We start from the raw sequence: 12,472 nt of genomic DNA, 5'->3' as shown, positions 1-12,472 counted from the left end.
AAAAAATTGGTTGTCTGTAAAGTCGGTTTACGGACGATAGTTTAACGTGACAACGTCATAACAAAACATTGACGAAATAAATGCATACTTTTATGAATAAAATTGAATAATTTTTATTTTAATAATAAAAGAATAAATACTTGAAATTATACTAGTAATCAGATTTTTAAAATGCAAGAATAATTAACCTTTATTGCCGAAATTTTTGTTGTAATAAGCAATGAAAACCACATTAACTTTTCACTTCACTTTATAAAAAGTCGACGAAAACGTTCACGTTTAGATGACTTGTAATAAATTTTAAAAACTGGCGTTTAGCTATAAAGTTTAAATATAATTATGGACAAGTTTTCATATAAATAAATTGTGATCAAATATCTATCAATTATATGAATCACCATAATTTTTTAGTAAATTGTAGCATAACCTATTATTACTGCACTCGCCGACAGCGTAACGGAACACTGAGCGTAACGGGACACAGTGTAACGGAACAATATGCGTAACGGGACACTTTTTCTTGCGTGCAGCCGGCGTTCATCGATTTATTAGACGTTGTCACCTCAAAAAAAAAATCCCGATACGAGGTGGAGCTCACGGGTCGCGGAGATACAACAGAGGCTTCAGAAGGGCGAAGAGATAAAAAAGCTTTGATAAGTCTAATGTGAAAGAGCGCCTGTCCCGTGGAGGTTCCGCATTTTGCTTTGTCGCCACGCTTAGCTGTACAGTATACCTCGCAGGAGCACTGCGTGTCGTGCTCTCTACTAGAAGGCTTGTTTTCTAATACTTCATTATTGGTCTACGTGGAACCATACTTCGACCCCAGACCATCAGTAATTTATTTCGGACTACCTGTGTTCTCAGTGGGATTTCCCAAACTTTCTCCCCTATCTAACCTCCTTAAGGGATGAATTCTCCAAATTTTTTTCTCATCGCTCACCTACGTTGTATATGGAACTCATACGCAAAACTTCATGATTCTAGGCCCACCGACAGTCAGTCAGTGTTAAGAGTTTTTTTAAAGTATATATCAATAATTCATCATACCACTTTTTGTTCTCATATTTATACTCTCTGTTTTCGAACATTAATACAACCGTACTTCAAACACCGTTAAAAGTTACAATTTTTTACACAGTCACTCTTACAGGTTTTGTTTTCATGTTATAAATTTATACGATCAAAAGGTATGTGCAACCGATTGGACATATGGTAATATGGTCAAAGTTATTTAAATACCTCTATCAGAAGTAATGCTATTCTTATGTCTTAACTTATGAAAATATTTACGAAAATTTTCTTACACTTTAAATTTTCTTGCTTCTTAGAGCAGTCGCAAAGTGAAAATTTTGCAATTGTTATCAAAAATATTAATTGTAATATTTTCGTAGACAATTTTATATAGCTTCTTACATGTGCGTATATTTCGTATGAGGTACGATTTTTTGTTTTATTATAAGTAAACACGTATATTTTGCCACATATGTTAAAGTTAGTTGTTGCTAGTGAAGCTTAGTTTTATTATGAGTGTGTCAGATATTTTCATCTTGTCAACTTTTTTTTATATAGGAGATGGCTAACATTACTTCAAGCTCGTGAGATTTTTTACAACGAAAGCCGGCTAAATATGTGTAAAATGTTAATATGTTAAACAACTGAAAATAAAATTAGGGAGGAAAATTTATAGCGGCCCTTTATGAAGATGAACTATCGCATGCTTTTGCGATATGTCTAACACCAAGGAGTGTTCCATAAAGGTGAGGCCTTGTCATTAACAATACCTAAAATAAGATCTTGTAATAACAGGGTGTTACTAATAGTCATTTCACATAGATTTTTAAACATTTTATCTAATATTTAAACGTTTTAGTTGTGTGTGACAAGTGTTAATAACAAGAAATGGCAACAAAACCACACTTGTTACTAAATTCCGGGCTATGTGCAATAGCGCATACACAACGCAAACACAGGAAAACAGTACGCACAAGGCGTACAGTAAGTTGTCGAACATCTAACTTCACTCTGTGCTGTGCACCGATTTCTGTTCGTCGCCAATTGTTTAAATGTGTGCATTTCAATGATACTAAGTGAAACTAATTTTATTGTGGTATATATTTACGAGACAATGCTTGTTTTCTAGTAGTTAAAAATAAAACGGCAAAATTAAATTCAAGGACTTAGGTAACCAACTACTTCATATAATAAAAGGTGACAAAATAAAAACGTTTGGAACTGAACATTTCGACAGAAGTAAATACAAGGGGGAGCGGATACAGTTGTGGAGTTACGAACTATTGTATTGTGTGCGGATGTAGTTTTGACAGTGCTGTTTGCTTGTTATCGCGAATGTAGCCAAGGTTTAGCATAATTTGGCAAAACCATCTCATTAATTTTATGTACTGGTATCAATTATTATTTATTAGTTGTAACACGAATTTGTTTATTATTCTAGCTCATTTCTCTATAATTGAATTATATACAAACGTGAGCTAAAGGCTAGGTCACAATCAGCATATTATTTACACATGTATAGTTATAAGCACATACATGAGAATAAGAGCTAGTCCAAAACATCTGTCAAAGGGAATCATTAGTGAACTTGTAAATGTAACTTACTTAAGATGTGAGCTACGTAGAAAATTAGTAGTAAACAAGTTTGTTAAGGCCCGAGCAAAATCAACATTATCACTTCATTAACACAACACAGTTTCATGCATATCAGTTGAACTAAACCTAATTCACTCTATAAGCATTTGCACAAGCTCGGCATTAGTATTAAGTAGATTTCGCTCTAGTTTAAACACTTTAATAATACATTAATATGTTATTGCTATAACGGTGATACTTTATGAACTTTCTACTACGTATTATCCGAGAACTTCATTCAATATTACGCTATAAACATTACGGCGCACTTACCGAAGAAGAACAATTAATTTTTTATTTAATTTCTTTATTCCTGTGACTATGAATTTTATTTTTCAAATACTATTTTTACCTTATGATTACACACTACCAACTAAAGCATCCCTAATTAATTTCGCAAAGTCTTAAACAACCGTAATAAAAAATGAATGGGAAAAGGTTTAAGGTTTGTGTTCGTTGTAGCCAGGTCGCTGTGTTAGTTTTGTGTAGTGTAAGTGCTTATCGCTATAGTAAGTGCATATAACTATCTAAACATGTGTAAATGCTATGCTTATTTTGACCCGGACATTAGTTACAAATTTGTAAGCTTTAACTGTCAAGCAACCAGGGAGCCCGTTTCACATAAGTACAAGTTTACAGTTGGTCGTACTAATGTGTACGTAGGTACAAGTTTCAGCCATGTGTAACAAGTGTAGCAGTTGGTACTCATCTAATCGACAAAATTTGGCAAACACACCCACGCTTGTAACTAACGAGTTTTGGCAACAACAACCACACTTGTTACTGACATGTTTTGGCAACATAACCTCTTAATAATAGTTATGGCTGTAAATAGAGATGCGTTCATAGCACATACATCCCTTCATCCCTTAGCAAATGCAGCCACCTTTTAAAAGACGCATTTCAAATCGACTGATACAAGTATCCGAATACTTCTACTGCTAGCACCGCCTGTTTACGGTTGGTCGTACTAATGTGTACGTAGGTACAAGTTTCAGCCATGTGTAACAAGTGTAGCAGTTGGTACTCATCTAATCGACAAAATTTGGCAACCACACCCACGCTTGTAACTAACGAGTTTTGGCAACAACAACCACACTTGTTACTGACATGTTTTGGCAACATAACCTCTTAATAATAGTTATGGCTGTAAATAGAGATGCGTTCATAGCACATACCCCTTCATCCCTTAGCAAATGCAGCCACCTTTTAAAAGACGCATTTCAAATCGACTGATACAAGTATCCGAATACTTCTACTGCTAGCACCGCCTGTTTACGGTTGGTCGTACTAATGTGTACGTAGGTACAAGTTTCAGCCATGTGTAACAAGTGTAGCAGTTGGTACTCATCTAATCGACAAAATTTGGCAACCACACCCACGCTTGTAACTAACGAGTTTTGGCAACAACAACCACACTTGTTACTGACATGTTTTGGCAACATAACCTCTTAATAATAGTTATGGCTGTAAATAGAGATGCGTTCATAGCACATATACCCCTTTCATCCCTTAGCAAATGCAGCCACCTTTTAAAAGACGCATTTCAAATCGACTGATACAAGTATCCGAATACTTCTACTGCTAGCACCGCCTGTTTACGGTTGGTCGTACTAATGTGTACGTAGCCATTTCGAGTCGTGATGTCTACGAACATTCAGAAACACGTAAATGACAAAGACCCATTTAAAAGATTTAATGTAGCGTGCATGTTATAAATGTTAGCGATCAAAATAAAACAATTGTTATGAAACGCAAATTATAAAATAATACTTATAATGAGCATTTAATACTCATTTAGTATTAAATTCGCCTATCAATAATTTTTATTGACGTCTTTTTTTCTCTATTTACGTTATCACTTACGATTATAAAGTTTTAAACAAAATCTTATACCTACAGAAAATCTTAAGAAAATTTACATACAGAAAAAAGCTAATGGATGTAGGGACGCATCAGTGGATGCGAGTGTTGGTTGCATTGCTGGAAATCTCGAGTTAGTGGACGCGTTTAGGGATGTATCGGCATCCCTTCTGAGGATTCTAAAGCAACGACAAAATGGCCGCGTCCATTACGATGAACTTTTAATGAATTCCTTAGCCAGGGGTTCCATTAGGCTAGTTAGTATTCGGATGCAGCTTATAACAATTTAAAAAAAAAATAAACCTCGCACCATGGATCAATATCCGTTACGTAAGTTACATGCCTACTCACTTCCGTTATACCGTGATTCTGATATTACTCTACCGGCTGTAAAACAATAAAAGTTCCACTTGAAAAAGAAGTTTCGCGAAAAGAGGCCCCAGGCGGATCTAGCCACGGAGTCACCAGGGAAACATGCGAGCGTGCATTCATGCGAAAACACTGCTTCCGTTCCCGCTCTTCGCTCGAGGCTGTCCCAGGGGCCGCGGCTATAATTACACGCGCGAGCCTCCTGAATCACGGCGAGTGCTACGCCCTGCCACTCCACTTCGGAGCTGATCGGGCACACTCGGCTCCTCCCGAGCTGCGGACCTCCGCCATGGTTGGCCAATCCCCTAAATAAATATAAACATAGCAACGCATCTACAACAAATTAGCGTTAAAATTCATTATAATCAAAAATTTTTTTGATATGATGATAGGAAATGGGGGTTAGTGGTCGTTGTCACTCTGACTTCAAGTATTAACACGGCTAAGATAGCACACACCAACACCCTTACTTTATACCTCCATGAGGTTCAGTCAGTGTAGTAAATATTAGTTCTTTATATTTTTTTCTGGGAGGATAAGTTAAGTTAGGTTAGGTTATCGTTATTTAAAATACTCCATCTCCATGACTGTAAAATATAAATTTTTTGCAATATGGTGTTTTTTTTTCCAAGGCGATCGGCTAACTTCGAAGAACTTCGGAACTGTTCGGGTGTAGATTCCCGCGAAAATACCAAAATGCGAATAGGTCTTGACTTAATTCACCTGTAACTTTATACACCGACAGTTCCTCTATATTTAACTAGTCGTACCTATAGTAGTAGATATTAGAGATTTGTAAATAAGTAATAAGTCCTAGATACTAAGTAATAGTCACCAAAAATAGATATTTCTAAAGTAATAATAAAAATAATAAAAAAATAAAAAAATTTATAGTTATTATTTTAGTTTTATCTTAAGCACTGCACGTCCATCCCTGAGTTGGGTGTTTGCATATTTCGTAACGAAATGCCTAGTTTGTAAGTCTTTTTTTTTCTGTCTTAGTTTCTTAGTTTTTTAGGTGCTGACTGGCGGCGGAGTGAGTGGTCAGTGTAACCACTCACCACCAGGGGCGCTTGCGTCCCTGGTCAAATATTCCAGATACAAGCGGACCACGAGTCCAAGTGCCCAAAGCCCGCATGGTAGACTCTTTTCTACTCTGTCCAACACTTCATCCAGACCATCCTCTGTCTCCTGTAAATTCCTACACGTAATGCATGCCAATTTGTATCCCGCATGAATGTGCCCAGGGTTTTCCCTGTGTCTATGCAGGTTTTACCTGGGCCCAACCTATCTCTAGTTATAGTCTAGACTTAAGAGTGAGGGGAGTTAGTCATGGCGCCAATCGCTGCCATGGCTGGCCAATCCCCTCCTAGCACATGATGCATGCGACCCTCTCCCTGCTTGGCTAATCCCAGCATGACTAGGCGTATAGGCTTCGGCCTGAGACGCACCTAGGTCCCTCCCTAACCCGGACCCCTCCAAAATACACTTAGTTTCAGTTAGGTTAGAAAAAAAATCAAACCTCGCAGGTCTGCCAATGTACGCTTTCTGCACACAGATACTAGTACGAAAGGGGGAGGAGGAAATATGTCAATGATGGAATCACAAAAGCGCGACAGGAAATATCGTGAACATGAAATTTGTAACAGCGTGACGAACATTAACAGATTTCTCCAATAAATAATAAAGGCATATTTCTATTGCTTCGTTCATATATGTAATCCCTGTTAGGGTATAATAGGAGATTTATCAATCTAGTAATAGTTTTATCTTCAAATCATATAATCTTCATATTAACTTATTTTCAAAAGGTTTATCGGGGTTAGTGAGAGATTATATTGACTTGTCCCCATAGTTAATGTTATATGCATATTATATATCTTCATGTAAGATTAATTTCCTCTATCCAAATAAATGTTAACGTGAACAAAATAAATAATAATAAACAAAAAAAAATTTTTCTTCTTTCTTCAGAATCTTCTGAATATATGCCATCACCAGAAATTATAATAAATATTTTCTTCACCTAAAAAGGGGTTTTAGACTATTATATTTATCACATCATGAAAGTGAACAAATTTTCCTTCTTTCTTCAAAAACCTTAAATATATTCCATAACCAGAACTAAATTTTCTTCATCTATATTTAGAGTTTATCTTCATAATGTTTATCACATAAATCAACTGGAGAGAAATTCTTCTAAAATTTTCTTACAGTCAATCTTCATCGCTGTCCGTTTCCACAGATGCATACCACCGGTCAAATTCTTCTAACTGTTTCCCCATTTCTGTTACTAGGTTTCTCCAAATTTCAAAAGAATTCTTATTATGGATAAGACTTCGAAGATCTGACGAACATTAACAAACAAATGTATATAAAAAATCCTTTCGGCACATGCAATTTTTTTTACCCCCTTTGTAGCTTTATAAAAGATCGTGTCTACGTTCCGCCGCTACCTAATGACTTGCCAGAGATGAGACACATAAGTGAAGAGGCTACTGCTTCCATTGCTCCGGACGTGTTAACTAAAGTGTGGGAAGAATTGGACTTTCGGTCGGATGTGTGCCTTACAACTAAAGGTGCACATATTGAAAATTTTAAGAAAAACTAGGTTAGTTTACTTTCAATTTTATGCATGTTTTGTTGTAAATAGTTTTAAATAAACTGTTATAGTATACGATTTAAACTGGGACACTCTCTTATGGACACGCTGTACAATTTGGGGAGGGGGGGGAGAGAAAGGTTTTGTTGAAAAGGAAAAGTGTGTCCATCGGCGTATGCAGTTTGAAAACTGCTGCATTACGCCCGAGACAAGTGCCGCGCTTTCGACGTGAAAGATAAAAGACTTGACAATTTCTTCACCCGACGACACACGACGACGCCCCTGCCGCAAGACACACTTCAATTTTTTTTTTTTTATCTCTGACGTATATTTCCACGTCCGGAGATATCTGACCTAGCACGTTGGTTTCTCGACAGCTGACAACCCATACGTATTCACTTATCATCGGCAGAACACACGCGAAAATGCAGAAGAAAAAAAATGTACGTATTCGACCGACAAAACATAAGCTGCTAGGTTCACCACGAGAAAAATAATTGTAAGGCTTACGGTCTACAGTGCTTACCATGCGTTTTTTTAAAATTATTCATGCAATGGGGAATTTGGATTCAATGCAGTTTTTTGGACATACGCCATTGCAGTTTTGCACTGTTTGTCATGGAAAAATTCCGAAAATCAAAAATAAATAAACATATGAAGATAAAAAAATTCACAGAAAAAAAGACTTAAGAGTGGGATAAATAGCTACTAGAAATTCCAGCTGCTTGAAGCGTAACATGTGCGCCTGATATTGTGCGTTAGACCGATATTGCTCTGAGTCCCTCGCGATAGGCGACACTTCTCAGTCCCACGATAAGGACCGAAAGGGGTGGGGTGGCACTGCGAGGCAGTCGGATTTAGTTTTCCTTGCTGTCGCTGTGTTAGCTCGGGATATATGAATGGATGTTCATTTATAAATGGCGAAAACAAACGCACGTTTTGTAAACGGTAATGCTCGTGGTACATTGCATTTGTCTGTGCGAATAAAACGGAATAGAGGTAAAAATCTAGCAAATTGGAGAGAGAAAAATAAGTAAGTACACAAATTATTTATAGTATTCATGGGTCGTTTTCAGTGTATAGCTTCAGGCAGTGTTATTAATAAAAATATGTTTTTTTTTTTACCTTTAATTAAGGTTAAAGGAAAGCACAAAGACTGAAGAAAGCACGCCAATTGCAGAAACTACATCTGAGAATGCTAAAAGCTAGAATAAATTACGTTATGAATAGTTTATATTGTGTATTTTATTTTGTAATAAAGGAAAAACCTTTTTACTTCAGTAACTACTATTCATGAAATATACATGTGTTATATATGTGATACATTATATATAAAATACATTTTAGTGTTAAATGGGATACAAACAAGAGATACTTTTATATGTTACGTAATGAAACAACATGATAGCTTTGAAAACTTGTAATATTTTTTATGTATATTATCAATTTGTATGTAACCGCGAGGTAAACTATTGTAACTTATGTATTTTGTTTACAAATCAGCTTTACAGTTTTGTGTAATTATTCGTATTTTGTGCTGTGCTTATAGTGTTGGAACTGCAAAATCTGTCAAACTTATCCCCCAATAAATGCCTTGCAAAGTAATATCCCACGGTATATTTAGTTCATTTAATTTTTATACAACTATTATTATTTGGTTGAAAATAAGATGTATGCCAAGTAACCTAAAAGCAACTAAAAATTATTAATTGTATATCTACAATCCAGTTAAATATTTGTAAATAAACAGTACTATAAAATATATATGTGCAAAGAATACTATAAGAATAATGTAAATACCGTGGACGCGAATGCAATGACAAGAGAAATGCAGAGTAACCCGACAAGACATGTGTTACCGAAAACCAAACCTTCCTCTACACCCCTTCCACAAGGCGCAGATAACAGCTGGAATGAACCCGACCACTCTAATGGCAAGGATTATCTACAGCGCTCGGGTGTTGCTGAAGGGATGGAATAAAAGTGTCCTATCTCCAAACAGTGAAGTGGCAAATTTTCGGCTCAAACATGAATGTGTAGTGACTTACGCGTGTGCAAGTAATTCGCAATTATATGAAGATAATTATTTCCAAAAATCATATACTATGAAAGAAAGTTACATGTAAATCGTTTAGTTTTTACTTTTTTGTTATTCCGATTACTTTATTTTCTGCAAGTTGTCAAATTTGCGCTAATATAAACCTTTTCACTAATTAATTTTGCTTATTAATAACAACATTAACCGCATTCTGACAACTGGGATCAGTCATTATACCTTTCCTCAATGATGTGTAAAAATCTCATTAATCTGCATTAACTGGTTTGACCTCTACTTGCAGTCGCATTGACCACTAAAACAGCTCTAAATGAAGCCCTTTATCGCCCTCTTAATCAGCTGATGTCGGAAAAAATGAACAAACGATTAAACTAAACAAGTACTATGGACAACACGACGACGACAGCACAGACAAAAAATGTTCAACATATAAAAATATCAGACAGCACAGGAATTTCGTTGAAGGAACTTATTCATGGAAAAAATTATCTAACAACACAGACGAACACAGTGGTCGAACAACGACGAGACAGATGGTTGATATACGCCTTTGAATTTGAAACTAAATATTTCTTTATTACAAACGATAGGTAAAAATATATTTTAAATGGAGCAAATTTATACAAACACCGCAAAACTTTGCAGCCGCAAAATAACTCCGTAAGTAAAATAGTAGTAAATAAGGGCGCTACTCCCAATTGTTTGAATGAAATCATTTTACGAAAGAGAAAAGTCTTGTTGTGGCTGTGGGACATTTTTAAATTTAAAAAAAAAAATCCATATTCTAATGTTATATCTTAAATATTTTCTCAATTTTTTTAATAAAAGAATTATTCAGTTGTAACTGCAGAGTCGTATATCAGCCTTTGGAAGCCATTTAGAGCGTAAGTAGTGTATTATGTTTTCAACTTTTTTTTCGTCACTAACTTACAGCTGAAGTTTGTAGGTAGGATTGTGAATCATTGTGAATTATTCTGTATAGTACTACCCGTCGTTTGGATTGAGCTGAAATGACTTTTCGTTCACCTGTACACAATCAACTAATACAACACGATGTTTTCTTGATTGCGTAGAAAGTACAAGAAACTGAGCTGATAACTTCTCAGTTCTTTAACTTTTACTTTCCAACGGATCTAAAACTGTTTGACGGTTTAACTGACGATAGTGATAATATCTTAGAAATACCCAGTCATTATAGATTAGGAATATGCTACGGTTTTACATTGCCTTTCGCAGACGTTGTAACGAGATACACTTAGAAAAGTAGGACTAAGAATGTGAAAAAAAAATTTTTACAAAAAAACTGCCTTCAAAGGTAAGATACGGGTAGGAGTAGATTTTTGTTATACCTTCAGAAAACGTTTACTTGTGGTGGTTAAAGGGGGAGAGGAACAATGTCAGCCATCGGTTCTCCCATAAGGCCGCCACTACTCACCACCCACTTGGGCTACTCACAACCTCCTACTTTTGGCTACCCAACTCATAATTTTGCTACCCACCTCACGCTTTGGCTACTCACTATCCACCTGGGGCTACTCCTCACCAGCTGGGAGTCCTCATTGCCCACTGTAATAATTCACTACCTTTGGGGCTACCCATCACACACTTTGGCTACTCGCCACCTACTGGTTCTACCCCACTCCCACTGGACCTATCCATTTCATACTGGGGCTACCTACCACCCACAGGACAGACCCACCACCTACTAAGACAACTTTCCACCCACTAAGACTACTCACTACGGGAAGCCTAAGATGTACATCAAGCTCTGTCCCTGCCCGAACACGCCCGAATATTCACCTTCGGCCAACCTAGGATTTATATATATATATATATTTATTTATTTATATTTATCTTTATTTTTTATAGCTATACTAACCTAACTAAAAGTCCATAGTGTTTTAAAGTGTTTTAATGTAGCTAACCTAACCGACCACTGTTAATATTTGAATTCATTTTTCCTGCGCAAAAATAAAACAAATCCCGAGGTTGGCCGGAAGTGAATATTCGGGCGTGTTAGGGCAGGGACAGAACTTGATGTACATCTTAGGCTTCTCACTCACCACCCACTGAGACTACTCAACGCCCACTGGGACTACTCACCACCCACTGTGACTACTCACCACCCACTGGGACTACTCACCACCCACTGGGACTACTCACCACCCACTGGGACTACTCACCACCCACTGGGACTACTCACCACCCACTGGGACTACTCACCACCCACTGGGACTATTCACTACCCACTGGGACTACTCACTACCCACTGGGACTACTCACCACCTACTGGGACTACTCACCACCCACTGGGACTACTCAGCACCCACTGAGACTACTCACTACGGGAAGCCTAAGATGTACATCTAGCTCTGTCCCTGCACGAACACGCCCGAATATTCACCTTCCGCCAACCTAGGGTTTATATATATATTTATTTATATTTCTGTTTATTTTTTATAGCTATACTAACCTAACTAACCGTCCATAGTGTTTAAAGTGTTTTAATGCAGCTAACCTAACCGACCACTGTTAATATTTGAATTCATTTTTCCTGCGCAAAAATAAAACAAATACCGAGGTTGGCCGGAGGTGAATATTCGGGCGTGTTAGGGCAGGGACAGAACTTGATGTACATCTTAGGCTTCTCACTCACCACCCACTGAGACTACTCACCGCCCACTGGGACTACTAACCACCCACTGGGACTACTCACCACCCACTGGGACTACTCACCACCCACTGGGACTACTCACCACCCACTGGGACTACTCACCACCCACTGGGACTACTCACTACCCACTGGGACTACTCACCACCCACTGGAACTACTCACCACCCACTGGGACTACTTACCACCCACTGGGACTACTCACCGCCCACTGGGACTACTCACCACCAACGTGACTACTCACCACCCACTGGGACTACTCACC

At 37.3% G+C, this 12,472-nt stretch overlaps 1 protein-coding gene across 1 annotated transcript in view; it reads right to left on the bottom strand.

Annotated features, from left to right (window-relative positions):
* Positions 1-12,472, bottom strand: part of LOC134534957 (E3 ubiquitin-protein ligase lubel) — a 90,754-nt gene that overhangs the window by 59,917 nt on the left and 18,365 nt on the right.

Source organism: Bacillus rossius, chromosome 8, assembly GCF_032445375.1.
Source record: "Bacillus rossius redtenbacheri isolate Brsri chromosome 8, Brsri_v3, whole genome shotgun sequence".
Taxonomy (NCBI): domain Eukaryota; kingdom Metazoa; phylum Arthropoda; class Insecta; order Phasmatodea; family Bacillidae; genus Bacillus; species Bacillus rossius.
Note: the sequence above shows the minus strand (reverse complement) of the source record. Positions and strands in the feature narration are given on the sequence as shown.